General features: G+C 38.9%; 1 protein-coding gene across 1 annotated transcript in view; it reads left to right on the plus strand.

Annotated features, from left to right (window-relative positions):
* The window catches only part of PDE7B (phosphodiesterase 7B), a 183,351-nt gene that overhangs the window by 62,834 nt on the left and 103,494 nt on the right, over positions 1-17,023 (plus strand). The gene's annotated exons all lie outside the window — the stretch shown is intronic.

Genomic DNA, 17,023 nt, shown 5'->3' on the forward strand with positions numbered 1-17,023 from the left:
ATCGATATCTTGTAGCATATGCGTGTGCAAGAATGAGAACATAGGCTGTGCTCTGTAAGGAAACTGCTGGGAGTGTAAAAATTACTCCAACGGGACATGCCAAAGGTGTGACTGTGTCTCAGAGTATTTAAAAATATTCCGCCTGCTATTATTATTCCTCAGTAGCTCTAACAAATTAAGGACTCTACTGTCACATATAATATAGGATATTACATTTCACGCCAAAGTATCTCAGATCATGTACAGAGTTGAGATTATTCTAAGCACAAGTAGATATCCCACAACTGGCTCTGTAAGTGGTATGGGAAGTAGAAAATAGCATTGTACAGTTGCTCTGAGGGCAACTACTCGAGACAAACTCCTCTGTGTTGATTTATCACCGAACTGCATGTGATTTTGCTAGTGCTATAAAGCCAGAGGGTGTCAATTCTGGTACCTCTCCTTTCATACTGGACTCTGTGCAAAAGAGCAGAAGCCAGAAATTGTGCAACTTAAAAGGTCTAAGACTTTGTGCTGAATGCATCATGTAGTGTCCAGTTTCAGATTTTACAAGGGAATTGAATTTCCAAGAGAACAAAACACAAAGTTTGTCACTGATCAATGCAAAGCTGACATCATAACGTCTGTGGGTGTAGCTAATGGACAAAGCACAATGTACCTTCAGAGAAGAACATCTTTCTTGACTGTGTGGTCTTTGAAATATGCCGAAAACAGCCATGCTGTCATTTACTATAACAGTGACACAGTGCTGACAGAAATCTAGAGGGCAAGTCCAGGCGACTGCAAGAGGATAATTACTTAGTAAAAAAAGAAACACAGGAGCATGGAGTACTGACTGTATTTCTTCAGGGATCTTTGATGCAAGACCAGTCTGTACTTGGAACTGTACATTATCGAGCAATACTCTAAAAGGGTAACAGTTGGTTTTCTCAGAAAAGGATCTATATCTGGGTTATACTACTGGTTCCGGGTTAGCTTCAAATTTAAAGGCTTTTAGGGGTAGTGCTCGGTTTGCTACTGTGAGCCCATGTCCCTTGAGGTAACATGGATTATATGGATGAAGTCCTTTCTCTATTAAGGTCGAGGAAGAGAGCTTTGCAATGAAAATCTTATTCTATTCCTATCTTCTTGATAGAAAACAAGATGCCTAAACATTAACAATGGCTATAGTGAAAATAGGTAACTTTTCAATGGACTGACTAGATTATCACTCAACCTGAGGTTAAGAGCAAGAAAATCAGTTTAATGCCTTGTCTTTCATCGTAGGAGTGATGGATATTTATAATCCAAGTGTGAAAAATAACTCGAACAACTAAATTAAGTGGCCACTTAGCAGTGCTTCCTAAGGATATAATAGATAATAACTATGTGCTCTGCCCAAGATTTGCTTAGCATCAGTGTCATTATGTGTACGCAAGTTCTTCTTATGCTTTCTATTGTGCTTGTTTCTTTACACTTCTGTAATGTGATACTAGTTAAAGCAATAAAACTTTTGTAACAGTTACAGAAGAAAGTTGGTCAATGGGTCACCTTAGCATTCTGAAGACCAATGTTCAAATCCTAAATCTATTGCAGATTTCTTGAGCCTGGCATTGGCTAAGGCTTTAAAAACCCTTGCACATCCATTGGCCTTTGAAAAATGGGAGAAGTGCTTCCTCACTTCTTAGGAACAAGGATAAATGTATAAGTACAATGAGAAGCTGAAGTACTATAGTAATGCGGGTCACACAGATACCATACTGTCAATAAAAGCAAGTTGTCAGAGGTTTCCCTTGAATCTCCGAGTGTCTCTAGAGCCACCAGTAGCTCATCAGCATTTCCAGTGCTGCACTGTTCTGCTTAAATTGGCACCGTTATCAAGTTAGTGAGGGCACTCAACCGCAACAAAATTGCTCGATAATGCTGAAATGAGTGTCGAAAAGCTTTCACTTTATGCTACATTCTGGAAGTTAGAACTCTGGGCTCCTCATGCCCTTTACTTATAATGATTTTGAGTTAAAAAAATGATAGCTGGCACAGAAACTGAGCAGATAGCAAGGTACTCACTATGTAGTTATTAGTCCAGATATTCATATTATAAGGGCAGAAGGGAACTACCCCTCTCCCTAGAGCATCCACTGCTATTTTCAATGGCACAACCTGTGGTTAATTCTTCCCATACGTAGACAGACATATTCTGGGCTCAGACATGACACAGTGTCATATCATGCATAGATAATTGGGTTGGTTTGCTGTGAAAATTGCTAGTTGGATGGCTAAGCTAATTAGCTCTGCTGGAAAGAATTGCATACTAGCTTGGATGAGTCCAAAGGTAACCGGTTCTTACCTCGTAACTAGTCCGTCTAAAGCTAACTCAGTAACTTCTACGTGGAAGAACACTGAGTTTTATTAATTTATCCCCAAAAGAATAATGTTCCCGTATCAGGCTCTAGGATTAGTACAAAAGGAGAAAGGTCTGCCAACTAGAAGATAAACCTCCATGCATAAATAAATACAGTTTATATAGAATAGACATAGTTATATTTGCTGCATAGAAAGTAGGCAGCTGCCATCGTAACACACACAAAATTAAATCATCCCATCAGTTTTAGTCTGTTCAACCTTACTGGTGATAGTGGAGCAAGGGGAATGGATGATAAAAGCAAATTACCTAGTTTGGTGCTCTAGTAACTAGTCTTCCACCACCATATTAGGTCTTTCCTCCTTACTGAAATGCTGTGTAGATTTTGAAGAGGTCACATGTCTTGCTGGCCAGCTCTGCTGTCTGCAGAGATTTTTCCAGGGGAAATGTGAATAGCTTTCCTTAAGGAGCTAGTTAATGAGATGAAAACACAAGCCTTCCAGACACCCCATGGCAAGTAGCTGAGGTGTTTTCATTATTGTAAATTCCACGCAGACGGGAATAACGTAGGTGAGGTTTGTTTCCCTTTTGGTGTAGATTTAATCCTTGCAGAAGCAGACAGATTAATCCTTGTTTGGAATAAAAGTAGTTTCCTCACAAATAGCCATTTAAAATTCATCCAAGAAAAAAACAATCCAAAAACAAAGGTGGGGGATGGCATCTTCTTTTTCTTCCCCAGACTACTAGGACATAATTTTGTTGCTTTGGGGCAACAAACTTTTTTCATATTCCAGCAGAGAGAGGTGCCTACATCCCTCCCCCCCAAAAAGCTGCTTTGTGGCATACTTCCACCATTTATTACCTATAGAGCATTATGGTCAAAGGAATCAGCATTTAGCCGTGAAATTAGTTTCATGGATCCAGCTTCAGTCTTGGTGGCTCTTTGCCCACAGCAGAAAACCACTACACATTTGAACACAGTTGGCAGCTGCAGCTTAAGAGAGGCAGACATTACTGGAATAACAACCATGTTGAAAGCCAGGACTGGGGGGTACTGGCAAGGCTGTGGCTGGCTGGCCTCTGCCTTGCGTAATCATTAAACTCACCTTCACTGGAGAAAAAAAAAATCTATGGAAATGTACTTGGAGAAATCTATGTAAATGTACTTTGAGAAACCTAATCAGGTAAACAACCGGATAACTCAGTGGGAAAAATAAATATTGAGGAACGGTTAGATATGTCAATTTTCCCTGGAGGGAGAGAAAGAAATGAGGCAGCTAGTCAAATGGTTCTGCACTGGTCAAGCTTTGCAAAGCTTTCTGGAGCACTCACTGACATCATTTGAAATGTGACCCTATATCTCTTGCATACGTAAAACTTCTAGTGAAACTGATAGGCATGCATGAGCAATGGTGTTCTAAATAGCCAAATATATGGACTATTTATATCCTGGTCACTCGAAGACTTACACGTGCACTTGACCTTATGCAGACTAAGGATTCTATGTATGCAAATGACATGAAAATAAGCACATGAATTAATCTTTGTAAAGCTAAGCAATATGTTTATGGGAAAAAGGCCTAAAATCTACAATGACTAGCAAGAAATCTACAATCACTGCTATGCTGCCTGTCAGGATTACTCAGAACTTTATAGCGGTAGGAAGGGGGAGGCTTAGGATATCTGCTACAAAAAGACAGGCTTCTATTCCATGAGTAGCTTGCCACACAGGATCAAGGGAGCAGGGTTTTTTCCACTATAAAGCAATGGTGTGGATGCATACAGAAAGATAAACATTATATCTCTTTTTCACCAATATTTTTAATGCAGATAATTTAAAATTTAAACATATAAGTCCATGCTATAAGCTTTTCACTTATATTTTATACTGTAACTGCCAATGAAAGTCTACCAACAATTTATTCTGATGAGAACAGCATGATGTAGATAAGATGGAATGGTAGTTCTACCCAATTGAGCAGACAGAAGGTAGATGTTTTCGAATAACTTCTAATACTTTTTCCTTTTTTTTTCTAAATTATCATTCTAGTATATTAACACAATTTAAAAATAAGACTTAACTCCTGACATTGCAACTATGCCTGTAAACACATTTTAAAAAAGCGATATCTCTATGACCTTACCACCATCAAAACAGAGGCTTATTGCTCCTTCATGTCACTTAAGACCTTCTCCCACTGTTGACTGCCTCTTTCTGAAAGGCATAACTTTCTAAATCTCACCTGTTTTCTCCAAGAACACTCATGATTTGTTCACCATGGTGGTACAGAGACGGCTAAAGCCTTGGTGCCTTGCGCCATGCTTTACCTGGAAGGCCCCAGTCGAAATGCCAGGTTGCCTACAGTGGAATGTAGCTTGGAGACAGAAAGTGGCACACTGGTGGGCATGAGGCCACCACAGAGACTCCTTTGTCAAGGAGTTTACAGCGTGCAGATGCTGTCATTGTGCCACTTCATCGCTGTGTTCTGATTTCATGCTAAACAAGTAGGAACTCTTTGTCTTTACTATGATGAGGTTTGTGCCCAAAACCATAAAGAACGTTAATATCAAATCCATCTTCTAGTTTCATGACTATTTGACTAATTTGGTTAAGAGACTATAATAAGGTAAAATAAATTGAAAATTCTGATGCCCTCAGTATATTTTAAAGAGCAGTTCTCTAATACCATCTTATTATTTCAGTAATTTTGATTTAATTACTATTTTAGGTAATTGTATATAGCCTGGTAGCTGAGTGACAGTGACCACCTGTTTATCCTGTTCTGTCCTGTAAACCAGGTCAGGCTGAAAACACTTGTCTTGCAGTATTCTACTTTTCACAAGGGTGCTGAATGAGACAAAAACCGGCCTTGGCATTTTGAGTAGGCATACAAAACACTTTTCTAAATGTAATTTCTGGCTTGGCTTTGTTTCTTCTATTGCTTAACATTAACATGAACCATATATAGTTTTATCCTATGTCTCAGCCTGGTGCAGGACAGAAATGGAGGTGTTAGGGGACTTGGAGATAATGCAATAATGAGAATTTAACATAATCTATATTATGTAAACACACCATGATTACTTTCTCTAGAAGAGAAAGTTGCTGTGTTGCCCACATGTACAAAACTCATTCATTAGGACCATGGGATCCAGTTGAAATACAGTTGAGACATGATTGAAAAGCCCCAGTTCCCCAACTAAAAATGACCCAAACCCTTGACTCTCCAGTTTCTCTTTCTATCAAAAAAGCTTTTTGACTTGGCTCAGAATCTCACCGCATATCACATTTAGAAAAAACCACAGGTTTGTAAGTCCTACCCAGCAGCTGCACTCAAAGCATAGCTACTAATACTATCAAACTTAGTGCAGTGGAAGACAAGAATTACCACCCCCCTTTTCATCCAAAGCATGCGGCAGACGGATTGCATGCTGCTGCCCATTTACATAATCATCTAGTGAAAGTTTAAACTTTGAATTCTGGACTTTCATTGCCCTTAAGTATCTAAAACCCACTGGACCCATTCTTTTCCTACCTATGGAACTAAAGACAACACGGGTTGGGGTTAGGCACTCTCTGTTCCACCTATTGACGCTGCACAAGGAAAAATCCAGGGTATGGCTCCAGGAGGATTGCAAATAGGCCTATGGCTTGCACTTCATCTGGGGGAGCACACATATGTAAGATAAGGAGAATCCTGAATTTTGTTTCCCAGGCTATTTTTTTTTTTAGCTAGGCACTTAGATAAAGCAGAGAAACAGTTGCTTGATTGATTTACTGAAGATGATCTCGTATCTTATTTCATGGTATTTGTCACATGAGTTATTACTGATCCCCTGTTGGAAAAAAGATTTCAAATGCTTATTCAGTCTGCTGCCTCACAGTTTGATTTTTCCTCGTGCTTAACCTCGTGCCTAAACATGGACTACATTCATGTAATTTCCCATCTTCTTTGTCCAGACGGTTATGAGTGGGATTTGTGCACCCAAAGTACTTGCCGTACAGTGAATTGCTGTGACTAACCATGCTGCTGTAAAAATACTCTAAAAATGGGAAGAAGGGGTAAGGAGCAATTATTAGATCTATTAATGGGACCAAATTGGAAAAGAAAACACCTATCCACAGTTTTACAGCCAGCCATCCCTTCATGACAGCATAATAAAATCTGCAGATGTAAAACTTCCAGACTTAGATTTAAATGGTTCCAATTTGTATTTTGTCATTTGAACTCATCTCTAGCAATTAATCTTTGTTTCTTTAATTATTACTTGGTGAGACCTTGCAATTTCAGTCTCTGCAATTTGCTATAGATTACTGTGTAGCTACCCTTAGTAAGAACAATTTATATCTGAGAAAGCCATGGAGTTCCTGCACTTTCAAGTGCTCAGTTCCTGCCTGTAAATGTTCGTAAACTTCTCGGTGTAAGGATGCATTTTCTTATACTCTGCTCTGTGTTCTAAAGGGTGTCTCATTGTATTCTGAAACTAAAAAAAAAATCACAGTTCTGAAATGTAGTTAATAATTTTGCCATTCTTACTGAGAACTGTGTGTATACTATTTGTAAGATTTTTTTTCACCTTTAGTATATAAAAGAAAAACACACAAAATCAAACACTTGCTATTCTTTGGCCTTGCTACATAGCTAGCTTTCCTTGATGGCTTTAGCTTCCTTTTTCTATTTTTTTTAATAAACGATCATTTTTAATTATAATCTGTTGTTTTCTTGTACATCTCGTACTTCTTAAAGCATTAAGTTGATCCCTTAGATCATCTCTTGATCATCGAACTACTTAAGTATGTATTTACATATTTTCATTGAAGCCAAAAAATGCGTAGGCTGAAATATGTTCCCGTGCCAGGGTCGGTCACAGTGTGCTCACACTGTGCACGCTCAAGCCCTGATCTGGTCCAAATACTTGAGGCTCTGAGCTTGTGAAATCATGGAGTGTGACTATGAATATTGGTAGTAAATTACAGGAACTTGATTTAGCAACAAGAAATGGAATTTCTGAATCTTAAATAGCCATGTCAAGAAACTACTGTATTTCTTACAGAAAAGTTCAGAGACTGCTCCTACTGGATTTCCGTTATAGGGCATTCATCTCACTCTGCAGATGAAATAATGCTGATGATAGTTGTGTTGTGATTCATCTGACAGCGTGTCTGTAAAAAACCCCAATATTTTTTTTTAAGTCTATGGCCATCATCTAATCTTCTATTTTGTAGTTGAAAAGAATGAGAAAGAGGTATTTCCTTCAGACTAGATCATTGCAAAATAGACATCTAAAACTTGTCTGAGGAACCCTGCTCACAGAGTGGCTGTTTTTTCCCTGTTCACTGATAAGGAAGCTGAAGTGTGGATGTGAGCAGTTGGAGGAGATTAATCTTACTCCTAGAGCACAGACATTGTTTTTATAGTGTTTAAATCTCTAAACTTTAAAGTATGGGGGATAATAGAAAATCAGGCTAATTAAACTAATCTGTAAGATAATTTATTGTTTTTTAATATAAGAGCAATTTCTAAGTTTTCGACATATTTGTAGTACTGTAGATAGCAAATTGTTTTTATTAATTGAATTATTTTCCTCATCGCCTTTGTGAAGTCTTAATTTTTCTCTTACCCTGAGACATAGCTGCAGGACCTATTCTGACATCCGAATAGCTCCTGAATTTTAGTTGAACAAAGTAAATTGGATGCATGAGAAAAGATTTTCCAGATGCTTAAGGGATCCCAGTTGGACTGATGGTCACACTGTCCTGTGGGTAGAAAATTTGACTACATCATGAAATGTTTGGATACAAAGACTAAATTCAGCCATTAATATGTGAAATATGGTTTTGATTTTCATATCATTTGAAGTACACATTTCATCCCATGGTAGATTTTTTAAGGAGGTTACTCTATAGCTTCTCTTTGTAAAGAGCACATGCACCTTAATGTTTTAGGTCAGGTCAGGAGTATGTTTTTCAGACGCTATCCCAAGTTACTGCAAACTTTGGTTTGCATTATGAAGCAGTCTCAGAACAGACAAGCTGGGTTACTTTCATATGAAATAGAGCAAGCCATGACACTAGACATTTAGTCCATGGAAACAGATTATAACTAGTCCAAACCAAATCCTCCAAAGCATATACAGTGCAGGTATTGCATCCTCAGCAGTGGCTCTTTAACTCTACCAATCTGGTCCTCTTGTGCTTCTGTGAACTTTTGTGAACCTTGCCAGAGAGTCAACACCAGTTGTGACTTCAACCCAACAGCTGCTCAACCACACAGATTTCTGTCCCCACACCTTGACTTCAGCACCAGTTAGCTCAGCTAAGGTTTAACTGAGGATGTGTAGGATGTAGATAAGTTGTAATTTATGACGAGTTGTAAGCATGTGTTTTCCTGGATATTGTTTGTCTACTTCCAGTACATGTGCCATCCATGTGTGCACACAAACTAAAACTCTATCAGGTGTTACACTCTGAAATGAGAACAAGTTTATGAGAATTGGCAAATGTGATTTAGTACAATGTGAAATACTGTCCTTTTTGAAACTTAAGGTAAAATGCCTTTTAACACTAGGTCAGGATTTCAGACTGAGTTTATAGATTAATACAGGGAAAATTTAATTTAACATTTAATTTAGTAGAATTAATAATATGCCAGAGATTTGTTTATTGACATAAAATAATAAGATTCTCACATTGTATTCATGCATATACAAGGCATATATTAATAAATTAATATTGTAATATCTTTTTTTTAATAACAGAGAGTGCTAGTGAAAGGAACACATAAATATTGGCATCATACTCTATTAGTAGATGTTTCTTAGAAGGAAGGATGGACTAGTGGCCTAGAATTGACTTCTACATCTGAAAATAGTGTAAGAAACTGATATCAAAACTGTATAGCATTATCATAACAAGAAACATATTACCTTGCTGACAGAAGAAGAAATACTTATTTTCAGTGTATTTCAGTTGGTCAGATAACAGTGTGTAAAGATAGCCCATACAGATACAGATTTTGTCTTATGTTGTTTTTGTTACTAGACACTATATGAAATCTTGAACATTATCTTTAAAATAAGCTTGTGCATTTTCACTCCATAGCTGTATTTCAGGTTTATACCAAAGTAGGAAGACAAGTTTATAGTTAAGGTACATGACTGGGCACTTTGTCAAGTCCCAGAATGTGCCCTGGCACTTTGATCATTGAGACAGGCATTTGTCAAGAGACAAGTCACTGCTTGTCTAAGAAAAAGACAGAAATTTTACCTCCTTCAGCTCTAACTGTCTTGCAAAAATTTTCTAATGGAACCTAATTGCTTTGCCTATTGGTTTCTGGCATTTTAGATTTACAGACTCAGGTTAGTATCTGCCATGCAACAAAATAATTGTTAAAGTAGTATTATTTTGCTATGCTTTGAAAATGTCAAATAGTGTTGCCAATACACCCAGCCATTCTGTGAACATTCAATTAAAAATGCCACAAGACTGCTCCTATGGAAGGAGTTGTGATGATGTGAAAGTAAGCTAAGGGGTAGCATAAATTATTCGAGTCCCCGGTTAGCAGCTACATGATGTAGCGGCAATAGCAGTCACTGACAGAGCTCTGCTGGAAAGGGAAGATGAATGGCAGACACTCCATTGTAATTTCTTGCTATCAGCAGAGAGCGTTAACAACAGGCATTACTCCACTGGTTTAATCAGAGGTAATAATATGTCCAGGGAGCTACCACTGCCAGGGCGCAAGTGCAATAGCTGTCATACTACATTTGTCCTAAATGGCTTTTTAGGCAAGTGCATGTCATAGTATTTTAGGAGCCAAAAGTTCATTTGACTTTAACTATTAACATATTTCCATTATCTTAAAAAGAAAAGACGGAATCATCATAAATCACGATGCCTAATCTCATTTATTTTCTGTTGTTTGAAAACAACACTGAGGGCTTTTGAAGTCTGAGAAAAATGACATTATAATAACCCTCAGAACAGCTTAGAGAAAAAAAATCGGTTGGTTCAGGATATCTTTATTTCAATCCAATCCAGATTCTCTGTGCAATGAAGGAATCTGTGTTTGGTTTAGGCAGAACCATCTTAGAGACCACAGTCATTTCAAATTGTGCAGCTCATTGAGACAAAACAAAAAGTCTCTTGATAATTGATGACTGAATAAACAAAGAGGAAACTGGAGGCAGATGTGTGCTGGAAAGCTTTCTGAAATCCTAGGATGGGGTGGGATGGGAGAGAGTTTGATTTTGATTTTGATCAGAAGCACCACGATTTTCTCTTCACCCCAAACATTTCCTACTTGTCATTTTTTGTTCTTACTTTGTTGGGGGAGGGTGTTGCTGACATTTAATTTTAAGTGAATTTCCAGTAGTAAATCTAGAAAGGTTTTCGCCTGGCAGCTGTGCAGCCTCAAGCCCTCCCTCTGCAAAACAGGCTCTAAAGAGGGAACAGCATAAATCCCTCTACCACTGTCCTGCCAGAAAACTTCTTCCTCGACATGGAAAGATCATCTGCAGGAATCATGAAGCTACTAGCACCTCTATCCATCTGGTTTTTATATTCTTGCTGAAACTGCCTCAAGAGGAAAAAAGATGTGCTGCAGGATCTCTCAGTGTGGACACCTTTAACTCCCTCGGTAGGAGCTACACCAGAAGTACAGGTTCACATAGGCAGGCCCATCATTCAGCTCCTCTCTTTATTTCTCCCGTGGCTATGCCTCCTTGTCTTCTACTCAAAAATATGCCTGCCTTTGACAACAAGTTTGCATCTAAGCTGGCTGGAGGAAGAGTTTCTTCAGAAATATATGACAAAATAGTCTTCCTCAAATTAGATCCTGTAATTACATTCCAGTAAAAGATAAAAACTTGAGACCTAAATGCAATAATTTTTAGTGGAAAACCTTTGGCCGGTAACAAACTTTAGATTCAGAATAGCTGCTGTTGCGTTTCACAGGCATAGTCATTGAAGGTCTGTACACTTTAGTCTCTTATGTGGGATGTGCATCACACCGTCTCTCACTGAGCTACTCCAGCATATGACAGGAGTCCCTGGTGACACCTCAGAGCAGGCTCAGCTTGGCTGAGTAACCTCAGTCACAGAGGAAAATGAGATAGTGAGACAGACACACTAAGGCTCACCTGAGGAATTCCTACAGCATCTCTGAACCCAATATTTCCAGATGGAAACTGAAATTTTGTTTGTGGGAGAAAATGAGCACTAAATTGCTCTGACAAGTAGAAGTAATCCCTGTGGAATTCAGAAACTTTTTGAAAAAGACATTTCGTAGCCAGAAGTCCAGTTTTCCACCATGATTCTTGACGAAGCTGATTAATTTAGAGCTAATAAGTAAGATCTCTATGCAAATGCAGTGACCCTACTTTGTGGTAGTAACTTACCTGACATAAAGCAAGATGGAGTTGGGTTAACATATGGACATGGATGACATAATGGGAGTCATGGACCTGATGTAGAAAGTGCCTATGTCAACTATAGGATCAGTGCTATTGTGTAGCTTGTGAGAGTGTCCCGCTGATGGAGGAGCTGTCTGCTTGACAAGATACAAAACCCTGCTCTTAACACCCTCTGCTCACTGGTGATCCTGTGGCACCTCTTTCGTAAGAGCTGTTATTTCAGTACTCTAAAAAAGGGCTTCTTCAGTTGTAAAATAAGTACATTAGTCTTTTATTCCCTTTAATTGTTGGTGCAACATGTAGCAACACATTCCTCTAAATTGGATTTAGTCTGCCAAGGGATGAGAATGGAGAAGGGTTTTAGTCATCCCATTTCAGGTTGGCCAATGCAACACCTTCTCCATGGTCCAGGCTGCTTTGTCCCATGAGTGCTGGTGCACACTTACCAGTCACCCATTGACTATAACAACAACAAGCTGGTTTTAATCTCCTTTCCCAAAGCCAGGACACTAAAATGAGTGCATCTGTCCTGGTAGAAAAGTTTTTTGTCTTCATTTTCCCTGTCTTCATAAAGCTACCCTGAAGTGTTGGCTGGTGTGTAACGGAAGGCTTTGCAGCAAGTTATTTATAATTTCTCCAGGCAAAATATCACAGCAATTTGTGTCTGAGTCTCAGAGTGCCCGAGAAGTGCAAATGTCAATTCAAAGGGGGAACTCAAATATGTATCCACTAAATAAAGCAGCAACACTGGAAAAGGGAAATGGCAGTTTCTGTCTTCTATAGTTTTTTAAGTATTGAAACTGTCACTTCAGTTCCAGTGGGGCTTTGAAAGCATCTGGATATAACTTATCAGACAATTAGAAAGAGAATATGGACAAACTAATGACAAACAGTCCCTGTTCACTTGAGGACTCTCACTCCTGCATTTGATTTGGCTCACAAGTACCTGACCAACCGTCAAACCACAGAGAGCTACTGTAAACCTAGTTTAAATTAAAAAAAAAAATTTTAAATGAAAAAAGACTGCCTTAAAAGCCAAAAATAAATTACATTTTTAAATTACAGCATAATCTGCTCTAATTGAAATCCCAGACTACTGAAGCAGCTTTCCTACACTGCAGCTTCTGAACCAGGAGTCCCCACAAATGTCATGTAACAAAATCCAAGAGCAGACTGTGAAGCATAGCCAAGACCCTTGTTCTCTCTCATCCTAGGTGAATGTCATAACCATTACAAAGCCATTTCACTCTTGCAGACACATACACAACAAATCTTGAATTCTTTTCTGCATAGACAGGCTGTTCCTGTTCAGCACACCTAACGCTGCAGGCAAGGTGTTCTGCTGGGAGCTACAAGCTGTGGAAGAAGCATTCCCTTCGGCAGACAATGAAATTTAACCTGTCTCCCACCCATTTGCTGGATAACCCATGTAAATGCTAAACTGCTATATAAATTCCATGTGCAGTTTTATTTTTATATAAGGATAAGGCTCTTCTTTTTCTCCTGCTCCTATTTTGTAATGGTCACCAGTAGAGTTTGCAATGAGCCGCACCCTGTACCTGCTGTGTGCTGAGCACGCAGACTGGCATGAACACAAGGGGAACTGAGGAGATGAATCCTTCGTATCTGGATGTAAATAGGATGGAAACATGAAAGCAGCACTGGCTTCTGAGCTCTGCCCCAACCTGAGGTGCTTTTGAGCATGCTCACACTCAGATCTTTCAGTGATTGATTGGGTTTTAAGGTTAAAAAGCAAACAAGCAAGCAAAGCCAGAAGTTTGCACCAGGCACACTGTTGAAGCATTTTCAATGTCAAACAACAGCTAAGTGGGCATTTTCAGGGTCTCGCCCTTGGATTTAAGCACAAAATCCTATTTAAAATTCCTAAATCCTGATTCAGGAACATTTTTTTGATCTAGTCCTTAACATCTTGAAGACCTATGCTATGTTCTCACATTCAGTAAGAATCAGAGACTGATAGGCCTCATCTGTAAGATGCATGCATAGCAGTTGAAGGCTGCTTCTAATCAACAACATTCTTTAATTATTAATAAAGTTTTATTAGCCATGAGTCAAAAGCTTCTCTTTTTCTGGCAGAGGGTTGGGAAGACTGTTTTTCTTTCTATGATTATAGATGTTTTTAAAGTAATAACCCAAAATTTAAACCATATTTAAATATATTAAATGCAAATCCCCACATAATTAGCACATTATATAGCTAAGTTGCTAAATACATAATACATCAAATAGCTATTTCTATTAAAGAATATCCTGAACAATTCTATAATGAAATTCATGCCTTGTTTTTCGGCATTATAGAGACCGTTCTTATTTTAAGACAGTACAAGATGTTACTGTACAAACTTCATTCATCTTACCTTCTAATCTATTCTTAGGAAGAATTTTAATGATAACACCTGTTGTTCTAATAATTTTCAGTCTTTATTGCTTATGGGATCTAAGGCTAATCAGAAATGTAATGTTTCACTGCGCTTGCGAGTGATTGATCCCATTATATAAAAGACATTTTTCTCCCAGTGCAAGGCATTTCTGTCTTTGTACTTTGCAGCTACTGGCATTAACAAGAACTTGGAAAGAAATCAGTGCAAATCAGAAATATGTACTGAATATTTCCTGTATGTATTTGCTGCTTTGTCTCTCGCAGGGGAGACTGACCCTGCATTCCCCAGCTACATTATCACACACTATAAAGGAGGAAGTGCAATGAATGCAGTTGGTTTATTCCCCCCAGGAGTTCCCTCTGGTAGAGTATGTCAAAGTACTCCCAGCCATCAGTCTGTCAGGTCTGCTCGGATGTTTTGGAAGACAGCGTGCTCTGAATGGGAATGTAACAATAGCAGCCTGATTTTTCAGCAGCCAGCACTGATAACTCTGATAAAACAGTCTTCTTGAGGTAAGAAGTGACGCATATCAGAGGTTCCTGCCTTAGACGCCAAGGTTATTCGTCATGTAATTGAATATTGTTGGAGAAAAACATAATTATCCCAGATTTAAAGGCATAAGGCCATCTAGTTGATAATAAGCGGTCAAAGATAATCATTCACTGCTGAATCCACTTTAATCTTTCCTATTCATTTACTTTTAAGAGATGTGACCTAACCAGGTCTTACTTAAACAAAGCTGTGACTTACTGGCTTTATGATTATTGTTAAATTACAGACCTGGTGCTCTTGGAATTTCATTGCTATGGTAGGGTAAAGCTTAGACTCCCCTAATTCAGAAGTCCAGGAAGTTACCAGTTGACAAAAGCGAGGAACATGCACATCCCCCAGCAGATGTGGAGGTTTAGTTCTAGCTCTAGCCAGCAGAGAGCAACTGTAGTGAATAGCTGCTATTGCCATCTAGTTCTGCCTACACATTGGCCTATTTCACCCTACAAGTGCAATAAAAATTCCAGCTGATGTACAGGGGGGGTCCATCATTAACTGTGCCTGAATTTGCCACTCTCAGCTAACACTGGGCTGCCCAAATGATGAGAAACCTCACAAGACCTAGGCATTCTGCTACTCCTGCCCTCATTTACCTCCTGTCCTCACCTCCCATCCCTGCTTCCACTCTTTGGCTGACCAGCTGGCCCTCTGCTGAAATTGCATTACGGCTGCATCCCAGCAGTCTTAATTGTCCCCTTGGAACTGTAATGGAAATTTTTATCACATCGCCCATTGACTGACCCAGGAGATTCTAGGAACTGGCTGGCTCAGCCACCCCAGTGTGCTGAGGCGATCAGTCATCTGGTGGGCTACCTCCTGCTTCCAGGAAGTCAAGGACTATCACATCACAACAGGTTTTAGCTCCTGCCCCCAGGGAAACGAACGCATGAAAGCTCACAAAGTTATACCAAACAAAGTAATTTCTCTGGCTTGGGTCAGCTGCAGATCCCAGCAGCATTCTCCCTCATATCTCTTGGCACCAGAAAATTGATACACCTCCTTCAGTGCCTTGCTCAATCATGTGATAGGAAGTCAGACTCCCTTCTGTGTTCAATTGCTCTTTCATATGCTAAGGCACACTTGTGTGTTTCTTATTATATACATCCCCAAACCAACTGTATAAGCACGAAAAAACCTTCACGTAAATGCTATATGCTACCTTTCAAGATAGATTTTTGATCAAACAGCCTCTTGGTTGCTCATTTACTTTTCCACATTCATAGCATGGCAACCATACATTACAACACTTTCTTCCCTAAAGGCTGCACAAATAATAAGGCTTTGGCTTTTCTCCAGATATTTTCCCATTGTTAACAGGAATATCTGGTTTTAGACCCTTTCCCGTTTTTCCGTAAAGGTGGCCTTATCTTCTTGATCCATCAGTAACAGTTCGTTACTGATGTGGAACTCGGGCTCTTTGAGGTAGCCTTTCCTGTAATTACTGTTTCTGTCATTAATTGTCCCCTGAAACTTGGGCTATCTAAATGGGATTTGATGTAATTCCTTAGGATTATATAGGGAAAAAAATTCTACTGGAGTTCTTTGGAGGTATTTAATTTCATTGTCTTATCGTTATGGAATATCTGTTAATGCTTGTAAGCTCTTTTCCCGTCATAAGCTGCACATGGAAACAGATAACCCTGGCTGCAGCTCTAGATTGTTTTTGCTAAGAGAAGTGGGAAAAAGTTTGTAAGAGATGGGTACTGAGCCAAAATATCAATACTCATATAGATCCTAGGCTTGTTTAGTCATGTTTTATGCACAGATCCAAGATATCTTCATGCATATTTTTTCATGCATAGATCCAATATATTAAATAAATTTACAAAATAAATTATGGAACTTTATAATAAAAAATATCCTAGTTCTGAGTCCTTTTACTATATTCTCTTACTCCATTAAACTCCTGCTTAAGAAGGCATTTTGTCTAGGAAAAGGAAAGAAGGCAGGGAGAAAGGCATTGGAAGAAGTGGTTGAAGAGTATATATGAGGGATCTCAGCTCTAAGCGAGGAATTTATATTGCACAATACTGAGAGTGGTAAATTCTCTTCACAGACAGCACATAGCATCACCGGGAGGAGCAGTGTGCTTTCTCCTTATCTCTTTTGTACCTTTATATGTCCACAATAAAATGTTTACCTCTAAGGCTTCCTGACAGGCAACAGACACAGGCATTTTGAGAGCTCTTTTCAGCTCATAGTATAGTAATGTAAATACCTCACATGAATCAAATTAACTATTTCTGTTGGTTAACCAGAAAGGACCGGAGAATGACTAGCTCAGGAGCTTCCTCCTCCGTGAGGAGGAATTAGAATA

This window comes from Caloenas nicobarica, chromosome 3 (assembly GCF_036013445.1).
Source record: "Caloenas nicobarica isolate bCalNic1 chromosome 3, bCalNic1.hap1, whole genome shotgun sequence".
Lineage (NCBI taxonomy): Eukaryota > Metazoa > Chordata > Aves > Columbiformes > Columbidae > Caloenas > Caloenas nicobarica.